The sequence below is a fragment of the Phyllobates terribilis genome, unplaced genomic scaffold, assembly GCF_046119375.1.
Source record: "Phyllobates terribilis strain yellow unplaced genomic scaffold, ASM4611937v1 Scaffold_2__4_contigs__length_985480577, whole genome shotgun sequence".
NCBI classification, from domain to species: domain Eukaryota; kingdom Metazoa; phylum Chordata; class Amphibia; order Anura; family Dendrobatidae; genus Phyllobates; species Phyllobates terribilis.
The window spans coordinates 939,396,053-939,420,159 of NW_027362762.1; the positions used below are offsets into that span (position 1 = coordinate 939,396,053).

The 24,107-nt window shown below is 45.8% G+C and overlaps 1 protein-coding gene across 1 annotated transcript in view; it reads right to left on the bottom strand.

Moving 5' to 3' along the window:
• The window catches only part of ERG (ETS transcription factor ERG), a 337,905-nt gene extending 316,067 nt beyond the window's left edge, over nt 1–21,838 (bottom strand). Inside the window, exon 1 of the mRNA XM_073668418.1 lies at nt 21,568–21,838. The gene's annotated coding sequence lies outside the window, so the exon portion shown is untranslated. The remainder of the gene's footprint in view (nt 1–21,567) is intronic.
• Between the last annotated feature and the right edge of the window lie 2,269 nt (nt 21,839–24,107).

Below are 24,107 nucleotides of genomic sequence, written 5' to 3' on the forward strand. Positions count from 1 at the left end.
AAGACACGATCTTGAGGAATGGAGTTGGGGAACACTGCCTTATAAATTCTATGCCATGGAGGAGGGTTCATTTCGGGCACCTCTTCCTTCTGTTATTTATTGGTAATCCCTTGTAATAAAGGAGAATGGAGTAGCTGTCATATGTCAGCCTAGCCTTTCTGCATATCCTACACTCAGATCTTTGCATAAAGCACCGGAAACTTCATATGACTGTCCTGAACACTAAACTTCCAGATAGAGAAGATGTCAAGCTTGTGAATTTGAACTTTTGATTCTGTGTTCTTTGGTCGGCGTCTCTTTCCGCTGAGACACAGCAGATACATCTTTTCTTTGGGTGTTTTAGTTCTGTTATCTTTGTTTCTGTTAGTGTTGGGTGGGTAATAGGTGTTTTTCATGTTACTCCGTTTGTCTGTCCTATCACCTTTTGGGTGCAGCTTTCAATACCTTTCACTGCTGGTGATTGACTTTGTTGGATTCATTCACTTTGCTGTAGTTTGTGTTGGTTGCAGTTGCATTCTATGTGATTCCTTTTCTCTTTAGGGAACTGCTACTCTAGCAATCCTAGGAGGTGCTAAAGACATTCAGGCTACGTCGCCTTCGAGTGTGGGCGCCATTGCATTACCTTAGGGTGCCAACGTCTGTGGTCAGGCAGGGACAGACCAGAGTTAGAGAAGGACTTTTTCTTAGTCTGAACAGGGACCTGCCAGGTTCAGGTATTTGTCTTCCTGGTTTGTACGTTACTCGTGTGAATGTGCTTTGGCAGTCATAACCGAAGAGTTGGGTTTAAAACTAGTAGCTCTGGGTTAAAATCCCCGGAACTGAGAGAGGTGTTCAGGAGTGATCCCTACCATCTAGCAAAAGCGGGAGGTAAAACTGTGTTGCCCCGCTCCTCAATTACCAACCTACTAATATGACAACTGCTCCATTTGGTGATGTAGGATCGTAGCAGATGGCAGTCACTTCTTTCTTTTCTTCTAGTTTCTGCCTAATTTACCGATTTACCATATGTTTACAGATTTTTTATTCCATATTTGTAGGTTTTCCTTGGTTATTTCTGTAACCACCCCCATATCTTCTCTCTTTTAGTGGCTGCCACCCTCCGGTGTGTATTGCAAAAGGAGGGTCAACAATCATCAGGTTTACCGTATATCTAGGATTGAAAGCGTTTCCATAGATGAGGAAAAAGGAAGAAAGAAAGTTCTGTGGTAGTAAATAATGTTGGCACCAGCCGTAGGAGCAGGTTACCAGATGTATCACACATTACACACAATGTGCGTTCAATGTGTTTTCACCTCTGCAACCTCAAATCTCTTTTCTGGGGAAGATGCAAATTGTGAGAATGAAAACAAGCCATAATAAGCACAGATCCTGCCATGTTCCTTGGAAAATAGAAGTAAGTAATCCGGTGTGGTTGCAATGGACTTTCTATAACCACACAGCAACTCAGTAACTTAAAATAACTTTTTTTTCCATTAAAATTGCATCTCATTTTGTTCAGTAACTTACAGGAAAAAAATGTTCCAAAATAATAAATATAAAAAAGAACATAATAATAAATATGTAAAAGTAAAAAAGAATAAATAGACTATATTGAAGCAACTTGATGATCTAGCAATGTGTTTGGCAGGGACGGAACCTTGATACCCCAAAAATCCACAAAAAGAAGGTTCATGTGACCCGTTGACGTATATCAGTACCCAACAAGGCATTGGCCATGAGCTTGTACTACAGCCTAATCTAAAGGGGTATTTGCAACTCAGACATTAATTGCATAGTCACAGAATTCGCCATTAACCCCTTCCCAGCCAGGCAATTTTTCATTTTTGCTCTTTTATTTTTTTTTTGCTCTGCTTTCCTCAAGAACAGAATTTTTTTTTTTTTTTTTCAGTCGACATATCCGTCGGAGGGGTTGTTTTTCTTTTGTGGGACAAGTTAAATCTTTGAATGACACCATTGACTTCACCATATAATGTACTGAAAACTGGGAAAAGAAATTACAAGTGAGGTGAAATGTTGAAAAAAAATAGCAATTTCACCATTTTTGGGTTTTCGATTTTACAGCGTTCGTTGTGCTGTAAAAATGACCTGGCAACAAGAAACTTACTTAGTTTTTCGCTTTTTAAATATATTTCAGTGGTTAAATAAAATTCATAATTTTGTAAAAAGAATGGTTTGTGTTGCCGTTGTCTGAGACATGTATTTTTTTATTTTGCTGTTTTTATTGTATTTTTGGCTAAGGAGCAGCAACCGGAAAAAGTCAGCTTCGATCATTTTTTTAATCCATATGAGGTTTGCCAAATGGGTTCATTAATTTTTTATTTCCATGGATCGGACTTTTAGAGATATGGGGATACTAAATATGTTTATTTCTAAAAAAATATATTTCTTTATTTTGAATGAAAAAAGGGATAATCAAATTTATAACATTTTTTTATCCTTTTTAATTATGGGAAAAAAAAAAAATTTTACTTGATTTTTAGTCTTTTCAGGGGACCTGAAACTACAGTATCACAATATACAGTAAAATTCACAGTATCCTATGAAGCCTAGCCTGTGGCTGGGTTTTACAAGAATACCAAAATGGTGGCAATGGGGGTCTTCAGTAAGCCCAGAGCTGTCATGGCTAACCATCGGCACCCAACAATCGCATCAACAGTGGAATTTAATTGGCTAAACAGCACCGATCAGAGCTAGCTCAGGTTGTTGCTGCTGGAGTCTGATGTTGGCTGTATAACACAGCCAGCGCTCACTGTGTATAGAGCAGGCCCAGCTCTGTAGCCCGCTCACTACATGTAGAACAAGTAAATCATACATCAGGAAGGGGTTAATATGTGATAGATGAGCGTGCCAAATTTCAGATTTCGAGAACAGTGCCCCATCTCATGGTACAGGGTTCGGAGAAATGGTCAACTCTCTTAATTCGTTATAAAAATTGCGGAACAGACCTGCCAGTTAATTTTACAACTCCAATAGGAGGAAATGGATAAGGCTGTCACCTTTTCACTGCCGGCTCCATTCTCGAGATGTGGGACCCCCATCTATCAAACATTCATGCCATATCCACTGCCATTAATGTCCAAGATGGAAGTACTTCTTTATGAAGGCTCTCATGGTGCTGAGATACCTTAACAAAAAGAATCAAATGGACAAGGGATGCCTTGATTGGGGTACTGGGGAACAGACACTCCTATCATAATCTTTGAAGTCTCCTCGTTGCAGACTGACAAACTGAGTGTTTGAGCATCCACTTGACAGATGAGTTTCAATGTGGATAAATGTACAGTTGTGCAACTGGCCATTAACAACCTGCAGGCACCAGATGTTCTAGAGGGAGTCAAACTAGGAGAGTCACTTGCAGAGAAGGATCTGGGTGCACTTCTAGATCACAGACAATATAACAGCATGCAATGTCAATCAGCGACCTCTAAGGCCAGCAAGAAATTGTTGTGTATTAAAAAAGGCATGGCCTTGTCGGACAGGGATGTAATATTACCACTTTACAAACTATTAGTGCAACCTCATCTGGAATACGCTGTTCAGTTCTGGGGCATTAGTTTATAGAGGATGCCTTGAAGTAAAGTCCCCCCTCATACACTTTAGATAGCTGTCGGGAGAATGAGGGTTCAGCAGATTATTTGGCCTAATTCTCCCCATACACAGGATCGATCTCTCAGCCGAGTGCTCCTGTATTCTCTAAGGGAGAGCCATAGCATTTAGCATGGCAATATTGAAGTATGGGTATTATGATCTACAGGTGCAAGGAAAGGGTAGTTGATAGAGTGTATACACTGAGCATAATAATAGATCAGTATGCAGGAATCTTCTGAGCTCCCCCTAGTGGTGACTGCTGGCAGACAGATATATATCATTTAACTCAGAGAGGGAATTTATAAAGGGTTTTGCACCAGTTTTTTTGGCATCAAAAAAATCTAATTTAATTGCACACCCTTTTGCAGAAAAAAATAGCATTTTTTTTGCTATTTTAGGACACTCTTGACACTTTTAATAAGTGAGTGGGAAAGCATGTGTGGCTAGCAATACAAATAAGGTTTAAGCCAGACTTATAAACTTTTTAAAAAGTTGTGCAGAAGGTTACAATTTTCCTCCAGTATGGGTTACGGTATAAGACGTGTAGAAACAGCTCTAGAGAGAAGTTATATGTAATCATGTGTCAAATTTATCAAACATTGTGAGATACTTTTACATGTTTGCCGCAAATTACGGCAAAGCGCCCACCAGGGAAAGTGACTTAAAAAATTCCCCCCATGACGAATTTTCCCCTATGTTTATACATAAACTTCTCCATGCTGCTGCATACTCGGCAGTACATCAATGTTAGGTAATGTGCCACAGTCGACAAGTGATACAATTGTGTGGTTTACAATAAGGCGTTTGGTAAATGTGAGATGTTAAGAAACAGTAGGAGGTAAAGGAAGAGGTTTTCCTTTCTGACAAGTCAGGGTCAAGTACGCCTGACATTGGTGTTATAGACTCTAAATAACGTAAAGAAAAGGTTCCTTTAAGTAAAAAAAAATGGAGATCAGATGTAGTTCGGGGAATATGATGTCATTATCCAGCGTCTCAAGGGTGAGGAAGGCAACAAAAGACCCCAGTATACAACAAGGTGGAGGTAAACAGAAAAGATATATTACAGGAACTAAGGGGGGAGGGGAGACGGTATATCCATGCACAATAATACTAAATAACCAGGTCAGGAGTCAGCAAGGAATAGAGATATTAATATATTATTGTGTGTCTCTGTATGATAGTATATTATATACATAGTGTAATGTGATGTCATTTATTGTATCATCTGTCACATATCTATCATTTATCTATCTATCATCTATCCATAGTGCCTTGAAAAAATATTCCTACCCCGTGAACTTTTCCACATTTTTTCACGTTACACCCACAAACGTAAATGTATTTTATTGGGATTTTATGTGATATACCAACACAAAGTAGCAAGTATTTGTGAAGTGTAAAGGAAATGATTCAGGGTTTTCTAAATATTTAAAAAATATAAAACTGATAATCGTGATATGCATTTGTACTCAGCCCCCTGAGACAATACTTTGTAGGACCAACCTTTTTCAGCAGTTACTGCTGCGGTCTTTTGGGGTCTGTCTCTACCAGCTTTGCACATCTAGAGGTGATATTTTTGCCCCTTCTCCTTTGCACACTCTCTCTCACTCACTGAGATTGGTGGAGACATCGGTGAGCAGCAATTTTCAAGTCTTTCCACAGATTATCAATAGGATTTAGCTCTGGATTGTGACTGGGCCATTCACACATATGAATATGCTCTGATCTAAACCCTCCATTGTGGCTCTGGCAGGATGTTTAGGGTTGTTGTCCTCCTGGAAGGTGAACCTATGCTCCAGTCTCAAGTCTTTTACAGTCTCTAACAGGTTTTCCTCCAGGATTGCCCTGTATTTAGCTCCATCCATCTTCCCATCAAATCTGACCAGCTTCTCTGTCCCTGCTAAAGAAAAGCCTCCCCACAGCAAGATGCTCCCTCCACCATGTGTGACGGTGGGGATGGCGTTTTCAGAGTGATGTTGTGACACCCCAGGGGTCTGGTTGTCACAGTGATAGAGATATTACGTCTGAGAGCAGGTGGGAGGTCCTTTGGTCAGGGATCCTGTGCATGCCACACCTCCTGCCCAGCCTTGGGAGGGGAAGAACTTCCCCTGTATAAACCCGGGGCTGAGGCAGGGTTAGTGAGTCCAGGAAGAGTAGAGACAAGAGCAGCATAGGAAGCAGCAGAGTCACAAGGAGTCAGGGGCTGGCAGCTAAAGAGCTCGCCCTGACTAAGAAGATTCTTTACCGGACCCGGAGTCCGAGGCTGTGGGGACTAACTTCTACCCAGCAGCAGAATCCGTCAGGCAGGGGATTTCAGGTCCCCTGGCCCAGAAGCCCGAAGGCACGGTCACACGCGTGGGACCAGCACCGCCATCGTGGAGCGGAAGCCATTAGAAGGCCCCGAGTCACCGGCTATACGGGTGAGCATCACACGGTACACTCAGGGACGTGGGCTACTTACATCAGCTTCTAGCAAGGTAGCCAGAAGAGTACAGTCAGCTTGGGAGGCCTACAACTACGCCTGGCCAGGGGAGATCCCATCTGCTCAAGGACTGACCAGGCCCCATTCGCTAGCAAGTACTCCGGGAGGGTCTGTCGTTGTTACCAGTAAAGACCCTGAACGCTACCATACCGTCTCTGAGTGGTTCCTGCTACCCCCATCATCCACGTCGGCTGCCCTGAGGCCATACCCCTCCCGTTGGGGGTTATACTATCACGCTGCACCATCCTTCCACCGGCCTCAGCGGTCTGCCCTGCAGCAGCAGCCCCCTGGCTGCATTCAACGGGTGGCGTAGTCATCAACCATTTTCTACCGCTAACAGACTGCCGTCCAGTTTGACTCCCTGGGCACGGACCGGGTCACCGCCACGAGACTACAACCCTAAACAGATCCGGCTCCGGGTAAGCTCCCGCGTGCGCAACGCAGCGCGACACAGGCCCAGGGGCGCGTCAACTTTGGCGTAGTCGGCAGGATTTCGTGCCCGCAACCACCGGGTACTGCGTGCCTGAAAAGCAAAGACTGTTCAAACTTACCAGTGGTGAAGATTCCCGCCATCCGGCGCCATCTTCAGCCTTCTTCCCGCCATCGGTGAAGTTTCCCGCCATCCGGCGCCATCTTCAGCCTTCTTCCCGCCATCCGTGGAGTTTTCCCGCCATTGGACGCCATCTTGAGGACGCCGCGCGGGAAGAAGAGGGGCGTGGACTCCGAAAGCGCGCGAGAACTGAAGCCCCGCCTCACGTCCGGACGTTGCGTAAGGTCCTGGAAGGAGCCCAGCAGACGCCGACGTCACAGGAGCGCGACGGAAGGTCCTCAACCCTGACGATCCACTGCGGAGCCGCGGCCTACGGAACAGGATCATCGCAAGGTAGGCCACGGTCCACTAGGGGGGAGGAAGATGTCGGATACGGAGGAGAGCTCCACTGCCTCAACCCCCGCCAGCGCTACCGCTGTTGCAGTTATGCCCTTCACCATGCCCTATATCCCGGGAGCAGCTTGGCTACCCCAGTACTCAGGGGAGTCACATACCCTGCATGACTTTAGAGAAAAGCTGGATAGCCTCTTCCAGGTGTACCCCCTCACAGAAGAGCAAAAAGTGAGCATCCTGGTGGCCCAACTAACCGGGGCAGCCAAAAGGGAAGTAAAATCCTGGCCACCTGAGAGGAAGACTGTCGCAGGGATACTAACCCGGCTGAAGGACACCTTTGATACCCGCACCTCAGCCGAGATTAAGCTTAGATTCTACGGGTGCAAGCAGCGAGCGCATGAGAGTATAAGGGACTATGCACTAAACCTACAAGAGGCCCTGAGGGCCATAAAGCAGACCGACCCTGATGGAGTGGGAAACGAGGACAGGCTGTTGACTGAACAATTTATAGAGGGTTTATATTGCAATGCCCACCGAACCCAGTTGCGAGCAATGGCCTTACAGGATCCCCATCTGGACTTTGCACAGTTCAAGGACAGAGCCATCCGGGTGCTCCGAGAACCGGCACCAGGTGGCGTTGTGACCCACAGACGCCCCACTACCACTTACTACCAGGAGGCGGCGCCCTTGTCAGCAGGGCCTGTGGGGGCTGATGCGCAGGCTTTGGACAATGACCCGGCTCCAGACCTACACCATCAGGTCCAAGAGCTAGCTAAGAGCGTTGCTGCGCTAACCCGAACTGTGCAGTCTTTACAGGTTTCCACCCCAGGGAAGATCCAGCTGGCATCCGGACCGGAGGACATCCCGTGGCGTCGACCAAGGAGGACCCCACCGGCCAGAGGAAGACCCAGTGACCGATACAGCGAGGACGGACGACCCATCTGCCGCCGCTGCAATCAACCCGGACATATGGAAAGGTACTGTTCTTTAAACGGGCACAACCTGGGGTAGAGGGCCAACCCCCAGGAAAAAGATCACCAGGCCCATCGAACTGGCGCGACAGATATGTGGGAGGACGTCCAGTCTTGCCTGTGGTACTGGATGGCATTCCCATGAGTGCCCTACTGGACACCGGGTCACAGGTCACCACCATCCCGTACGTGCTCTTCAAGCAGTACTGGAATGACTCGGATATTACCCGCTACCCTGACGACGACTTGAGTATCATCGCCAGCAATGGTCAGCCCGTGCCACAGATCGGATTTAAAGAGGTGACCATCAAAATTGGTAGAGTCGAACTGGCCGCACAGGGACTGATCATTGTAGATATTGACAAACATGAGAGTCACCCAAAAATAACTCTAGGAACTAATGTAATTGAAAATTGTCTTGCAGAGGTGATTTTCCTTTTACAGCAGGTTGCCAAGAATGCCAGCTCCGGCGAGCAGCGGGTGCTCCAGAAAGAGATCCGGGCACTGATGCAACGGCAACAAGTGGAACTCTCCGGCGGTGAGATTGGTAGCGTAAGAATGTGTGACCCTTTTCCTATTGCCATGCCCCCAAAAAGTGAAATGATGATTTGGTGCCGGGCAGCTATTGGTCTGAGAGGTAGAGATTACCAGGCAATGGTAGAACCAGTTTACTCAGACAGTAGGCCCACCATTTTGACAGCACGGGGGGTGGTCAATGTACGCCATGGGAGGGTGCCCGTTCGCATAATAAATATCGGGGAGAGGGAAGTGTACCTGCCCCGGTATGCCACGCTAGCCAAATTATATACCACTAATCAAAATTCTATACAATCTGTGGAACCCTTGCCTCCATCTCACCCGGAGGAAGGTAACGGCTCTAAGAAAGACCTGGAGGACTGGTGTCAGCAACTACATCTGGGTACTGACTCCACTCCCTCACACCAGAAACAAGGAGTCTATCGGGTGGTTCAAGAGTATGAGAGAGTGTTTAGTAAACACCCGTTAGACTTCGGGCGAGTCAAGGGGGTAGAACACCGCATCCCCACGGGAGATCATCCTCCCATAAAAGAGAGGTATCGACCCGTACCCCCTGCACATTACCAACACGCCAAGGGGATGCTTAGAGACATGAAGGAGGCTGGGGTAATCCGGGATAGCTGTAGCCCCTGGGCAGCCCCACTAGTTTTAGTCAAAAAGAAAGACAACACCATGAGGATGTGTGTAGATTACCGGAAAATCAACCGTATCACACACAAGGATGCGTACCCCTTACCAAGGATAGAGGAGTCATTGGCTGCTTTAAGATCTGCTAACTTCTTCTCTACCTTGGATCTCACTAGCGGGTACTGGCAGGTTCCTGTAGCAGAGGCGGACCGGGAGAAGACCGCATTCACCACCCCGATGGGACTTAGCGAGTTCACCTGCATGCCGTTCGGACTCTGCAACGCCCCAGGAACCTTCCAACGATTAATGGAGTGCTGTCTGGGCCACAGAAACTTCGAGACGGTCCTGTTGTACCTGGACGATGTCATCGTATACTCCAAAACTTATGAGGACCACCTGAAACACCTGGCGGAGGTGTTCGAAGCTCTGGCGAGTTACGGCCTAAAGGTGAAACCCTCCAAGTGTCACCTCCTGAAACCAAAGGTGCAATACCTGGGACACGTGGTGAGCGCTGACGGAGTGGCTCCCGACCCCGATAAGATCACCGCAATTAAGGGATGGCCAAGCCCCTCCAGCGTAAAAGAAGTGCGGCAGTTCCTAGGGTTGGTAGGCTACTACCGAAGGTTTATTCCCGGTTTCACCAAAAAGGCAGCACCTATGCAGGACCTCCTGATAGGCCAGTCCCGGAAGGCCAAGAACCAGAAGCCGCCCTTCAAATGGGAAAAGCTAGAAGAAGAGTCCTTCCGCCAGCTGAAGATGGCCCTCACGGGGGATGAAATCTTGGCGTACCCGGACTATAGCCAGCCCTTCATCCTCTACACCGACGCCAGTAACATCGGGCTAGGAGCCGTACTGTCCCAGATTCAGCAGGGGAGAGAACGAGTAATCTCCTATGCCAGCCGAAAACTGCGACCCACCGAAAGGAACCCCGAAAATTACAGCTCATTTAAGCTAGAGTTCCTGGCCGTGGTATGGGCAGTCACCGAGCGCTTTAGGCATTACCTCGCTTCTTCCCGGTTCACCGTATACACGGATAACAACCCGCTGACACACCTGGACACGGCAAGACTCGGTGCCCTGGAGCAGAGGTGGATGGCCCGTCTGTCCAACTACGAGTTCACAATTAAATACCGGGCAGGGCGCTCCAATACCAACGCGGACGCCCTGTCCAGGATGCCCAACCTGCCGGACGGAGGAGAAGATCCGGAGGGACTGGAAGAAGTTGAACTCCCTGCGTTCCACCGTCATGGGACTATCCAGTATTCCCACCGGGTAAGGAGTAAGCAGGCTGCTACGTTGAACCCCTTACCTCACTACAACTGGGCGGAAACGCAAGACAGCGACCCTGCCGTCCGACTGGTGAAGGAGATGCTGACTCGCCCGGAGGCTAGCCTGGAATCAGACGCTCCAGAGGAAGCCAAACAACTATGGGCAGAGAAGAGTCGACTGTTCCTTTACAAGGGGAAGTTGTGCCGCAGAATGGTTAACTCCAGGACGCATGAACTACTCTGGCAAGTAGTGGTGCCACGAAGAGACGCAGCCATGGTGATGGAGGCATACCACGACGGAGCTGGACACTTCGGGTGGAAAAAGCTGGAGTTCCTGCTGCGCGAGCGGTTCCACTGGGTAGGCATGAGGGGAACCATCGAGAAGTGGTGCAGAGACTGTGGCCCGTGCAATCTGAGAAGGAAGGACCGGGCCAGCCAGAAGACTCCCCTGCAGTCCATCGTCACCCGGCAACCGTTGGAACTGGTAGCCTTGGATCATGTAAAACTGACCCCCAGCAGAAGTGGCTACGTCTACGCGTTAACCATCGTGGATCATTACTCCCGGTTTCTGGTTGTCGTCCCCGTCAAGGACTTAACGGCTCGAACAGCAGCTAGAGCCTTCCAGCAGCACTTTTGCCGTCCACACGGGTACCCGGACCAAGTGCTGACGGACCAGGGACCTGCCTTTGAAGCGGAGGTCTTCCAGGAATTCTGCAATCTGTATGGCTGCCGGAAGATAAGGACGACACCCTACCATCCGCAAACTAATGGACTTTGTGAGAAAATGAACCAGGTGGTAATGGATCTTCTAAAAACGTTGCCCCTGGAAGAACGCAGTCTGTGGCCTGAGAAGTTGCCCGATCTGGTGGACCTATACAACCACATCCCGGTAGGTTCCACCAACTGTACCCCGGCTTACCTAATGAGGGCAAGACCTGGTAAGTTACCTGTTGACCTGGAAATGGGAGTCCTGACGCCCGAGGACACTTCACCAGAAACGGACTGGGACACAGAGAGGCAGCAGCAGTACCGGAAAGTACAGGAGAGCGTGGAGCGAAGTCTCTGTCAGGCTAGGGAAAGACAAGAGAAGACTTACAACCAGTATGCTCCCGCTGTTCCCCTGGTACCCGGAGAGCAGGTCTTGAAGAGGAAGAGACGGCTCCACAAGTTGGACGACCAGTGGGAGAAGGACCCGTACACCGTACTGCCCTCAAGCCACGAGAACCCGAAGGTCTGTACCATCAGTAAAGACGGAGGGGAAACCACAGCCATTGTATCCCGGGACCACCTGAAGAAGTGCCCCGAACAACTGAGGAACCCTGAGGAGGAACAGGAAGACCATCGACCCGTGGAAGAAAGGGAAGATATGGTTAGTACCGTGCTCGGGGACTTCCCTCGGTCTTGGACTCAAGTCAATGGTGCAGTTGTGGTACCCGTACTCACCTTCCTCCAACCATCATCCCAAGAACCTACGGAGCAACGGGTAGAGCTGGAAGAGCAGCCGGTCCAGGAGGCAGAAGACTCCACCCAAGCGGAACAGGAGAATCCACCCTCTGCTTATAGTGAGCCTGCCGTACCCCTAGTGAGACAAAGAGCCGGTAGACAGCTGCCCAGTTTACCCTTGACAGCTCCTACACCCTGTAGTTCAGGGCCAGACAGTCAGCTCCGTAGGTCCACTAGGGCCACTAGAGGCCAGTTACCCGCACGTTGGAGGATCTAAATGTTTAAGTTGTTTTACAATGTTTACCTGTTTATTGTTGCTTGTGTGTAATATTGTGTTTCTAGTTGTTTTTAGGAGTCTTCGGTGGATTTACCGGGAATCCTTTGTATATAGTTGGAGCGTAACCCAGGATGGACTAGAGACTGTTAAGGACTCGGGGTAGGACAGACCCCTACCTGGTTACGTCTCCCTGTGTTGGTGAAATGGACACCTTTGCTTTTCTTCAAAGACTGCACCCGGTTGCGGACATCCGTGACCATCTTATTGTGTTTCCTTATTGTATTTTATTGTTCTTTGATATACCTTGTTATATTTTTCTAAAAAGTGTTTAGTCCCGGAGTACTAAATTTCACTAGGGGGGAGTGTGACACCCCAGGGGTCTGGTTGTCACAGTGATAGAGATATTACGTCTGAGAGCAGGTGGGAGGTCCTTTGGTCAGGGATCCTGTGCATGCCACACCTCCTGCCCAGCCTTGGGAGGGGAAGAACTTCCCCTGTATAAACCCGGGGCTGAGGCAGGGTTAGTGAGTCCAGGAAGAGTAGAGACAAGAGCAGCATAGGAAGCAGCAGAGTCACAAGGAGTCAGGGGCTGGCAGCTAAAGAGCTCGCCCTGACTAAGAAGATTCTTTACCGGACCCGGAGTCCGAGGCTGTGGGGACTAACTTCTACCCAGCAGCAGAATCCGTCAGGCAGGGGATTTCAGGTCCCCTGGCCCAGAAGCCCGAAGGCACGGTCACACGCGTGGGACCAGCACCGCCATCGTGGAGCGGAAGCCATTAGAAGGCCCCGAGTCACCGGCTATACGGGTGAGCATCACACGGTACACTCAGGGACGTGGGCTACTTACATCAGCTTCTAGCAAGGTAGCCAGAAGAGTACAGTCAGCTTGGGAGGCCTACAACTACGCCTGGCCAGGGGAGATCCCATCTGCTCAAGGACTGACCAGGCCCCATTCGCTAGCAAGTACTCCGGGAGGGTCTGTCGTTGTTACCAGTAAAGACCCTGAACGCTACCATACCGTCTCTGAGTGGTTCCTGCTACCCCCATCATCCACGTCGGCTGCCCTGAGGCCATACCCCTCCCGTTGGGGGTTATACTATCACGCTGCACCATCCTTCCACCGGCCTCAGCGGTCTGCCCTGCAGCAGCAGCCCCCTGGCTGCATTCAACGGGTGGCGTAGTCATCAACCATTTTCTACCGCTAACAGACTGCCGTCCAGTTTGACTCCCTGGGCACGGACCGGGTCACCGCCACGAGACTACAACCCTAAACAGATCCGGCTCCGGGTAAGCTCCCGCGTGCGCAACGCAGCGCGACACAGGCCCAGGGGCGCGTCAATGTGCAGTGTTAGTTTTCTGCCGCACATTGCGTTTTGCATTTAGCCAAAAAAACTTCTACTTCGGTCTCATCTGAACAGAGCACCTTCTTCCCCATGCTCACTGTGTCCTCTACATGGAATGTGGAAGAAGATGCTCTGGTCGGATGAGACCAAGAACTTTCTAGGACCTACATGCCCATATAGATGGCCTAGGAGGGTTCATTCTACTGACAGATGGTCTTTAATACTGTTGGATTTGCAGGCACTTAAGTAAAAAAAAGTGATAGATAGGAGATAGATAGATAGATACTGTAGATAGATAGATACCTTTAGCAGTCAATGAGATGGAGATGGAAGAGAAGTCTAGCTGGCATATACCTTCCCAGGGCTTGGAATCATGTACTCTGTGTTGAGAGATGACAATCAAGCCAAATTGGCAGGATAAGGGCACAGACAGTTTGACTTCTCTACCTTCTCCTCCTCCTTGTCTGCAAGAAGATAATTAGCATGTGTAGACATTAGAAAGCACAGAAGGGGTCGCCCCATTCAGCCAGTGGCCAAAAGACTGGTAACATCTGACAGGTTCTCCTTATGGATTGGAAAACGGTAGCTGTAAATGTTGTCAAATCTGCTGTTACTAATATTACAGAAAAAAACTTTTTTTTTTCGTTTTCTTACTTATAACTTTTTTCTTTTACTTAAAATCTGGTAAATGAGGTTATATACAGTACAGACCAAAAGTTTGGACACACCTTCTCATTTAAAGATTTTTCTGTATTTTCATGAGTATGAAAATTGTACATTCACGCTGAAGGCATCAAAACTATGAATTAACACATGTGGAATTATATACTTAACAAAAAAGTGTGAAACAACTGAAAATATGTCTTATATTCTAGGTTCTTCAAAGTAGCCACCTTTTGCTTTGATGACTGCTTTGCACACTCTTGGCATTCTCTAGAATTTGTATTATGGCAAGAAAAAAGCAGCTCAGTAAAGAAAAACGAGTGGCCATTATTACTTTAAGAAATGAAGGTCAGTCAGTGCGAAAAATTTAGCAAACTTTGAAAGTGTCCCCAAGTGCAGTTGCAAAAACCATCAAGCGCTACAAAGAAACTGGCTCACATGAGGACCGCCCCAGGAAAGGAAGACCAAGAGTCACCTCTGCTTCTGAGGATAAGTTTATCCGAGTCACCAGCTTTAGAAATCGCAGGTTAACAGCAGCTCAGATTAGAGACCAGGTCAATGCCGCACAGAGTTCTAGCAGCAGACACATCTCTACAACAACTGTTAAGAGGAGACTTTGTGCAGCAGGCCTTTATGGTAAAATAGCTGCTAGGAAACCACTGCTAAGGACAGGCAACAAGCAGAAGAGACTTGTTTGGGCTGAAGAACACAAGGAATAGACATTAGACCAGTGGAAATCTGTGCTTTGGTCTGATGAGTCCAAATTTGAGGTATTTGGTTCCAACCACCGTGTCTTTGCGCGACGCAGAAAAGGTGAACGGATGGACTCTACATGCCTGGTTCCCACCGTGAAGCATGGAGGAGGAGGTGTGATGGTGTGGGGGTGCTTTGCTGGTGACACTGTTGGGGATTTATTCAAAATTGAAGGTATGCTGAACCAGCATGGCTACCACAGCATCTTGCAGCGGCATGCTATTCCATCCGGTTTGCGTTTAGTTGAACCATCATTTATTTTTCAACAGGACAATGACCCCAAACACACCTCCAGGCTGTGTAAGGGCTATTTGACCAAGAGGGAGAGTGATGGGGTGCTACGCCAGATGACCTGGCCTCCACAGTCACCAGACCTGAACCCAATCGAGATGGTTTGGGGTGAGCTGGACCGCAGAGTGAAGGCAAAAGGGCCAACAAGTGCTAAGCATCTCTGGGAACTCCTTCAAGATTGTTGGAAGACCATTTCCGGTGACTACCTCTTGAAGCTCATCAAGAGAATGCCAAGAGTGTGCAAAGCAGTCATCAAAGCAAAAGGTGGCTACTTTGAAGAACCTAGAATATAAGACATATTTTCAGTTGTTTCACACTTTTTTGTTAAGTATATAATTCCACATGTGTGAATTCATAGTTTTGATGCCTTCAGTGTGAATGTACAATTTTCATAGTCATAGCAAATACAGAAAAATGTATAAATGAGGTGTGTCCAAACTTTTGGTCTGTACTATATATATATATATACATATATATATATATATATATATATATATATATACATACGATCACTAGAATTGTCACTCTGCATGTACTGCAAAATATCTAAAATATCTATACGTATGGCGGTGATCATATCCAAAATGGTAACCTTGGACCTGTACATTTACGCATCTGTAAAAGGTTAAGTTCTCCATTCCCTACAGTGAGCTTCTTGTTAAAGAGACGGCACCGAGGCTCAGCCATAAGAGAAATCTGAACTTTTCTCCCCAGCGACTTCTCTGCATGTTTTCTTAATAAACCCGCTCTGGATGTGACCTTCCTGTGTTCCATCTCTGGCAGAGAAATCTACATGCCTTATCTGCTTTCATGGGCTACTTGTGGGACTTGGGTTACCCTTTAAAGTGTGAAGTCTCCAGTTCGTGACAGACACTTAAAGGGTAACCATTGTTTAATTTTTATATATACCGTATATATAAATCAATAGTACACGTGAAAATAATTAACTTTGTAATAGAAATTTTTAGAGATATCTGCTTTTTTCTCCTCCTGGACTGATCATTTATGCTCAAAATTCTCAATTCATGGGTAAAATCTGTCTTCAATTAATATAGACTTTCCCATTACTGAGATAGGAGATGATAGTTGGTGCTCATATAGTTCTATGGAGAACTATAACTGACATTTCAGGAGAACTTGCAACAGAATGTCTGTGTTCCTCTAGCTCTTCGCCTCCATAGAATGTCTGTGTTCCTCTAGCTCTTCCCCTCCATAGAATGTCTGTGTTCATCTAGCTCTTCCCCTCCATAGAATGTCTGTGTTCATCTAGCTCTTCCCCTCTATAGAATGTCTGTGTGTTCCTCTAGCTCCCCCCTCCATAGAATGCCTGTGTTCCTCTAGCTCCTCCCCTCCATAGAATGCCTGTGTTCCTCTAGCTCCTCCCTCCATAGAATGTCTGTGTGTTCCTCTAGCTCCTCCCTCCATAGAATGCATGTGTTCCTCTAGCTCCTCCCCTCCATAGAATGTCTGTGTGCTCCTCTAGCTCCTCCCCTCCATAGAATGTCTGTGTGTTCCTCTAGCTACTCCCCTCCATAGAATGTCTGTGTGTTCCTCTACCTCCTCCCCTCCATAGAATGTCTGTGTGTTCCTCTAGCTTCTCCCCTCCATAGAATGGCTGTGTGCTCCTCTAGTTCCTCTCCTGCATAGAATGTCCGTGTGTAGCTCTAGCTCCTCCCTCCTACATAGAATTCTCAAAGCACCAACTGTCATCTATCTGAGTAATGGGGAAATCTGTCTTCATTGAAGACAGATTTTTGCCTATGAATTCAGAGTGAAAGATCAATCCAGAAGGAAGAGAAAGTAGACTTATCATACATGGCTGAGCTAGCCCCAGCTTGGTCAAACAAAACAGCTATTGTCCATGGCAACCACTCATACTTGATGTTCTCTGCACATGGCCTATGTAGACTCTTCTCAGACAGGGATTCTGACCTGTACCTGTCTTTAGCTCCAAGACGAATCCCGTCTGGTCAGCTTCCCCCTGCTGACTGACTTATATGAACACCTAGCCTGTTTATATGCAGAGCTAACCAGGTGCACTAATGAAAGCCTTCAAAGCTACGATTTCACCCTAGCCTACCTGACATTGCTGTACTTTGGATATGGCCAATCTGAGTTTGTCATATCCCGGCATATCCACTCCAGTGACTCTGTTTCTAGAAGTATATTATTAAACGAATAAACCATAGATTATTAAGGTTCGAGCCATTCTTTGCCCAATTCCTCAATCCAGGTGCTAATCCCCATCGGTCTACCATTCTATTAATTGTCAAATACAGCCTTATGATGTGCTGCATGCACGGCCGGCTCCAGGTTTATGGGGGCCCTTGAGCAACACAGTTTTTGCTTTTGATTTTTCCTTCTCACCTACCAAAAGCTATAACTTTTTTTTATTTTTTCTGTAGATAGAGTTGTATTACGGCGTTTTTTGTAGCTTTTATTTTGGGGTCCATACGACTTTCTGATCTGTATTTATTCCATTTATTGGGAGGCGAGCAACCAAAAAAAACAACAATTTTGGCTTTTTTTTTTTCCTTTGCATTGTAGAGTTCTGTTTACCATAACGGATATATATTTTGAGATTTTATTATTTTAGACTGTTACTGACCCTCAGATACCAAATATGTTAATTTTTTTAAATATATTTTTTATATCTTGACTTGCATTTTGTGAAAAGAGGGGCTGATATGAACTTTTATATTGTTTTATTTTTTATTGCTTTTTTATTATTATTATTACTATTTTTACCATTTTTCTTTTTTTTTACATACTTTTTTGGTCCTCCTAGGGAACTTGAGCCTGCACTTGATCACTTGCACAATACTCTGCAATAACGTAATATTGTAGTGTATTGTAAAATACCCAAACATGGCAGACACAGGGGTCTTCAATAGGCCCTCATGTCTGCCATGACGTCATCCGCAGCCCTTGCACCGGTGGGCTTGTCATCGGCGGCCCTTGCACCGGTGGGCTTGTCATCAGCAGCCCTTGCACCGGTGGGCTTGTCATCGGCAACCCTTGCACTGGTGGGCTTGTCATCGGCGGCCCTTGCACTGGTGGGCTTGTCATCGGCGGCCCTTGCACCGGTGGGCTTGTCATCAGCAGCCCTTGCACCGGTGGGCTTGTCATCGGCGGCCCTTGCACCGGTGGGCTTGTCATCGGCAACCCTTGCACTGGTGGGCTTGTCATCGGCGGCCCTTGCACTGGTGGGCTTGTCATCGGCGGCCCTTGCACCGGTGGGTCTGTCATCGGTAGCTCTTGCACCAGTGGGCTTGTCATCGGCGGTCCTTGCACCAGTGGGCTTGTCATCAGCAGCCCTTGCATCGGTGGGCTTGTCATCGGCGGCCCTTGCACCGGTGGGCTTGTCATTGGCGGCCCTGGCATCGGTGGGCTTGTCATCGGCGGCTCTTGCACCAGTGGGCTTGTCATCGGCGGCCCTTGCACCGGTGGGCTTCTCATCGGTGGCCCTTGCACCAGTGGGCTTGTCATCAGTGGCCCTTGCACCGGTAGGTTTGCCATCAGCGGCCCTTGCACCGGTGGGCTTGTCATCGGCGGCCCTTGCACGTACCCCCAATTTCCAAACTCTTTAATGCCGCAGTAACAATTGAGCATCAAAGCAGTAAATTTGCTGTGATCGGAGCAGTGCGAACATGGAAGGAGGATGTCGCCAATTAAGACCTGGACAGAGTGGACCTCCACAGGACCATGGCCGCCAGCACTTGTTTGAGTTTGACGACCTTGGCCCCATTCCTCAATTATGACAAAATAATGCTGTATCCCAGAAAACGTCCATCAACTGAAACAAATCTCCACACAGAAACCAATGTACCCTGACCAACTACAACACCCAGCGGATCACCACTAACCACTACCCCGTCTGTACTTTTTAAGAAATAGCGCTCTGTTCACATTTACCTCAGAGGAATGCTCTGTGGAGGCCTTTGTTGCAAATTTTGGTCAAATTTGACAAATTTGCCATAGTCTTGTGACTACGGAGGGAGTCGTGATCATTAGCAACCGCTTTTTTGCCGCAATTTAGATGTAGTTATTTGTTGATTGAAGTAACAGTTCTAGGAAATTTTAGTACCAGGTCTAAGAATCAACATAGTCAGAAATTAGACTCACTTAAAACAAAAAACATGAAAAAACACATTTTAAAGCTACACTTATTTTTCCCATGTAACATGCAGTTTTTGTAGCATTTTTATGACTTTATGTACGTTTTGTTTTTAACTTATTTGCCACGTGTGTCTTTGTGGCGTTTTACACATCACAAATCATGGATTCCTTATTGAATCACATGATTTGTAATGTGAAAAGCATGATATAAAAATATTTTTTTCAATAGAAAAACACCACAAAATGCAAGTAAAAATGCCGTCGCCGAATCCTGAAAATGCCACCAAACGCCACAAACAAAAACACACTTGCAAAACCATCTAAAAAGAAAACTATCTTAGTTGCCCATAGCAACCAATCAGAGCTCAGCTTTCATTTCTAAAAACGGAGTGATGACATGAAAGCTGCCCTGTGATTGGCTGAAAAAAAAACAACAATTTTTTTATATAGTTTTAGCCTATGTAATTAAGATTGTTCACTATAGCAACTGATCAGCTTTCAGAGCTGCACCATGGCAGCAGAAAATAGTCCCTGACTGGTTGCTATGGAAATGCAGCCTCTTTTTGAGGTCAATATGAACATCGCTGTATATTTTTTGTTTTTTGTCGCAATTTTTTTTTTATTTCTTTATTTTTTAAATGATAAATTTTATATTTTAAAAAACATTTATTGATTAATTTTCACTTGATTTTTCACTCCCCTAGGGTATTTGATCACTTGTTCTCTATACTGCAATACTTAAAGGATTATTCCCATCGTCACGGATGGATACTGCCAGTAAAACTTTGGCAACATACTGCTTATTAAAATTTATAGATATTAACATTTTTCTTTTGTTTACAGCTCGTTGCCTAGGAGACCGACCACCTCAACTGTCTAGCTTGCAAGCACTGTACTGAACCTAGCCAGTATTAGTAGGTAACAGTGCGCTCCAGCCATCTTGGCCAGCTTTAAAACAGTGCCTACATGTTCAATAGGAAAGAATTTTGCGGGCACTGTGCATGTTCTGCTGTCCAGCAGTGGTGGTCGGTTTCCAAGGCAACGAGCTGTAAGCAAAAAAAAAAGTGTCGATATCTCAACAACGGCTGAAAATTTTAACAAGCAGTAAATTGCAAAATTCCTTAGATTTACAAGGACTAACCAACGGCATCCAGCTATGAAGATGGGGAATAACACTTTAAGTATTGCAATATATAGTCAAAACGATGTTCTCCTATGAAGACCATCCATGGGCTGGCAGGACCAAGATGGCAGAGATGAGGCCTTCAGTAGGCCCCCATCTGCTATAGGATACTGAGTGCCGGTAACCATGCCTACTGTGAGTAATGCTGGCAGCTAAATGGTTAAATAGCTCAGATCGCTGCATATAGAGGCAGGTGCTGGCTGTATAACACAGCCAGGTATGGTTCAGGCTCAGATACTGATCCTGCTCCATACATGCAGACCCTGGCATGGAAGTACAGTTACTTCCATATACGCCAAGGTGTTAAGATGGAAGATTTATTAATTTGAGAATGTTATATGATGTAATATGAGGGATATTAAGTCTCCAGCTTGGATGCAGTGCAGACTAGCGGCCTGCGATGGGTCACTTACTAACACTCACCCTCTGGTTTACACATCACCATTCATCCCAATCAGCCACAACACGTCGCAACGTAAAATATAATCCCATCTGGAAGATACGAGCGAGAAGAGTCATTTACCAAACATTGCAGGAAACCTCCTCCCTCCACTTATTAAACCTAGCAACAGCCTATGTCATCTGTCAAAATAACGCGCCTCCAACCTCAACGTCCTAAGACGAAGACCTGGACTTCTCCGACACATCATCCGTTACTAAAGCAGTCATTGTCATCCATGAAATCCGGGTTAATAGACTCCAAAGATCTGTCAACTCCAGATACAGATACAGCAGAGCTGAGTTTGCCGTACGTAACAGAGGAAAATTACTTAACGTGATCATAAAGAATAACTAACACGCTCAGCTCTGCTACATCTCGTCAAAATGCAAAAATAAAACCGCCGCCATACATAATGACAAGTCGTCAGATATGACAGCTTTAATGTCTTAAATAAATTTATTCACCGGTATTGAAAAAATATATATTTTTCTGGTACAGTTGGCGATGAATATTGATGTAGCAGAGTTGACGTTGTCATTCTTAGTGCACCTTGAATACTTCTTTCTAGATATGTGGAAAAGTTACAGATCACGTATGCTTGTGATATCACCATGACAGATTCAGCTCTGCTACATCTGTAAAGTTTAACGTCAAAGTTCTCCGAAAAAAGAAGAAAAAAAAAATCCTGGGAACTCACCGAGTCTGCGGAGTGGGAGAAGTCATAGATCCGGGAACGGGGACTTTCACAAAGCAGCAACAGATGGAGGAGGCTGGATACAGGAAAGACTTTTTTGGATGCTTGGTTGGAGTAGACCAGTAGAAATGTCTATGTGTAGTGTGGATGTTCCTCTATGAACCGGTGGTAAATGTGGATATATTGCAAAGTCCTGTGCTTCTGGATGGAGAAAGATGTGAACTGACTCAGTCGCTGGCAGTGGTCTCAGCCCAGAGTATGAGTCTATCCTCTTCTCCAATCATAGATGAGTGAAAACCGAGCAGAGTCCTCCCAGACTGAAACTTCCACAACTGCAGCATCATATACCCCACAGACCACCACACACGAGCCTGGAAAACAAACCCCAGCACGAAAGCTCAAAAAGCACTGAACGCGGACTGTATACATTCCTCTGATTAAAGCCGCAGAGCTAAAAGCACGTAAACAACTAAAAAAAAAAAGAGAAAATATATAATATATATAATGGTAAAAAGAAAGAAAACCATAGTAGAAAAATTAACTTTTATAAAAACTTACTTTAAGCCTGTGTATTGTTAGGTTATGTTCACACATCATGGTTTTTTCATTTTTTTATGCAAATTTTCATCTGCGTTTTACAGTACCAACAAAGTCTATGAGATTCCAGAAATCTCATGCACACATCATGTTTTTTTTTTTGCTTCTTTCAGCATTTTTTCAGCGTTTTTTCATTGGAAGTAATGAGTGTTGAAAAAAAAAAAGCAAAAAAAAAAAACAAGAAAACAGCAACCAAAATCTTGAACAACCTCCTGGAAAGAGATCAGGTTTTACTGCAGAAAATGAACGCTGAAAAAAAAAACATGATGTGCGAACATAGCCTTATAGTTTATCCATGCAATAAAAAGTACTCAAAATAATTAAAGATACCTAAAAATATAATAATAATGATAATAATAATGATAATATATAAAAAATAGAAGCCGGTGTTACTTTCAGACTAACAAAACCTTCAGTTGTGGTGTGCGGCAGCGCAAGCCAACTCCATAAGGGGGCCCCATGAAACTTTTGTTGCAGTTGGGACCCTGTATATAATAATAATATAATGATATTATTATAGTTATTCCGGTAATTCCATTTTATTACATTCACTTGAATACCAATGCAATCTCTGACAATATTTTGTGGTTTATCTTTATTTTATCACTCTCAGTGATGTCATTAGTGATGTCATCAGCCTCCAAAATTATGATTTTAGTGGTTTAAACCTGTGGTTTTGGCTGCAAATTTTTTACCACCCACCACCACATCTTAGGTTATAGAGACAAAAAATAATAATTTTTTTTTTATAAACACTACTTTTGTCTATTTAGAGCAAATGTATTTCATGGCAAACACCCTTTCCCCCCAATCGCTGACGTAAGCCACAATGTACACCCGCTCTGTGAAAGTGGCTCCATCTTTACAGCACTTGACCCACCCGGGTATTACATGACCAGACATTTATCTGAATGTCAGTTATATACCCCTTTAATTCTTCCCTTTCTTAGTGCCTCTCACCCAGCTTCACCACCAAAAATTGTATTCATCTCTATAAAGTTTAATGCCCCCACTCCTGGCGGCACCTCTGTCTTGGGCGTCTTTAACCAGCCATCATTCAACCTACCTTATCAAGGGTTCTTAGTTTTTTTTTTTGCTTTTTTAAACAAAAATTAGAGATTGCAAACTTAGGGATGGCCATGTGTCATCCCCCCCCCCCCATATTCTGGGAAGGGGTTTCATTCTCTCTTTTCTGGAACTGTTTCCCCTTTCTTATGCTGCACTGTCAGCAATTACTTGTCAGCTACTGACGTGGGGTGGGATGAGCCTAAACTAAGCTGAAATTTTTGCCCAAAGTTAGAACGGTTGAACATTGGGTCCCCTTCCCCCACCTATTGAGTCCTGAAGCGTTAGTGGCAGATACCCCACTGACCCCCTCCTGTAACCTATTAATCGTGACAAATGCAAAAGGTTCAAAAAATGGCTTTAAAATAAGCAGATTCGGCATTTCGAGGAGCCCTCGGACTTGCGCTCTTTTACGTTGTGTTTATACTGCTGTTGGGTTGCCGAAATTTAAGAAGAAAACACACAAAGCTCTCGCAGTGCTGAAGCTAGAAGCGAAATTGAGTCAGCCCGGGGTCCTGGAGCACTGCATAATCTATTAATTGGTGGCCATTAAGGTGCCGTTTGACTGCGCGGAGCACACAGAAGTCTGATTGTGACCGAGCTGTGTTTCCAATGAAAGTGGAGTTATTTTAGCTGCAGACATGTTTACATTACTGTGGTTTAGTCTATAACTTTCCCTTTTTCTCGCTTCAGGATTTTACTCCGTGAAGCAAAGCCCTCAGCTCCTAGACATTCCAAAAAGTCTGCCAAAATAATAGAAAAAAAGTAGAAATAAGGTAAAAAAAATTGTGCAAACAAAGCAAGTGAGGACCCCCGGCTCTGGGTGAATGCATGGGCTGAGGGGAATAGAAAGTGTGACCCTCGTAGATTTCGGACTCCTG